This window comes from Octodon degus, unplaced genomic scaffold, assembly GCF_000260255.1.
Source record: "Octodon degus isolate 3935 unplaced genomic scaffold, OctDeg1.0 scaffold00064, whole genome shotgun sequence".
In the NCBI taxonomy this organism is placed as follows: domain Eukaryota; kingdom Metazoa; phylum Chordata; class Mammalia; order Rodentia; family Octodontidae; genus Octodon; species Octodon degus.
Genome location: NW_004524640.1, coordinates 8,210,549 through 8,212,337, shown reverse-complemented (window position 1 = coordinate 8,212,337; position 1,789 = coordinate 8,210,549).

Here is a 1,789-nt window from a genome sequence, read left to right as displayed (position 1 = left end):
GCATGTACATGCACAGGACAGCAGAGGTGACTGTAATACTAAGTTCTATCACTTTCTTGAAGGTAGCAGTTAATGTTTAAAGTGTTAACTTTGACCAACTGTATATGCTGATATCTGTAACCTGGGAACAGCACTGAGGACAGCAGTGTGCACTCAGCCACCTCAGCTGAGCACGTTTCATCTTATTCTTTTAAATGGGTACCACTATTTTTTTTTATTCAGCCAAATACATTTCTTCTTTTTATTGAGTCTCTGAATTTTACAGTTCAAGAAACAATATGACAGTGGAGTGGCAGCTCTGTGGAATTACACAGGTTGGGGTTTAAATCTCAGTTCTGCCACTTACTGAATAATGACCTTGGACAAGTTTCTTAGATTCTTCAAGTCTTGAGTCCTTCATTTGCAACATCGGGATTTTGGGTGAAAAAAACACACAAAATACACCTGTGTGTACATACACATACCCACTTACAGAGTTTAGTATGTAGTTAACACCAATAAATGTTGGTTACCATACTTATTGAGGCCTAATTCCTTCAGCTTCCTCCAGTGCTACAAATTTTCAGCGAATGTTCTTATTTTAACATGAATTACCAAATTATGTCTTTATCATGAGAGTACGTGTTGGCAGGAAGGAGAATGTGGAGAAAGACCTGCTAGGGCAGGGATAGAGAAGCAAAGAGGCACACTGGGAGAACTTATTCCTGCTTCAGTATCTTAATAATGAAGATGAGCATTGGAAGAAATGTGTCCTGTATCCCTCAGCAATGTTATTTGCCTCTGAATTCTGTGGATTCTCTCCAGGGATTAGTTCTCTATGGGTAGGTTTGTTGAATGAATATTCAGAAGCTCTCAAGAGAATGGGTGCTCCAGAAAGCAGAGGAAGAAATCTTTCCTGTTTCAGCTGAGACAGGAATGAAGATATTGTCTCCCGTACTGCAATCTATAAGTCATCAGTGCTCCTGAGCTGACTGGGGTACTTGCCCTACTTCTAATTAGTCCTTTGATAGTGAGGTTAAGATGAAGGAGGAAAATGAGAACAGATGGTGGTTGTGGCCTCCAGATAGAGTACTGGAACAAGTTATTTGAGATTAAAAAAAATCACTCAACCTTACAACAAGCACCCAAACCAAGCACTTATTTCACAAATGGAGAAACTAGTTCCCAGGACACCACATTAGTTTTCCTTTTGGTGACCTACTCTTGAGCTGGAGAGTCCAGATTTCTCAACTTCAAGCTAAGTTAGAAAACTTTACAGTTGGCCAAATTATGAGCCAAGAATGACTTTTACATTTTGAATGGCTGAAAAAAATCAAATGAAGGATAGTATTTTGTCAGACATAAAATTATATGACATTCAAATGTCCTCATCCATGAATAAAGTTTTGCTGGAATACAGCCATAATCATTAATTAACATATTATCTGTGGCTCCTCTAATGTTACAAGGGGAGGGTGATTTAGCTGTGAGAGGGGCTGATGGCCCTATAGCTTCAAATATTTACTACCCGGACCTTTATAAGAAAATTTTCAAATATTTTCACTAAAAGGTAAGACTCCTACGTATGGGGAATTGGACCACAGGTGAAAAGAGAAAATGAGGTATGTTCAAGGCATATACATTCAGAATTTCCTTCCTGTGCTTTAGACTGGCTTGTTCAGAAAATCTATGAGGCTTCTTCTGCAAACTCAGAGGCAGAACATTGCCCTCTCTAATGAGGAAGCTAATAATGACAGTGGTAATTGTGCTTAAATGGGTACCACTATTAATGTTTCATCTATTATTTTTG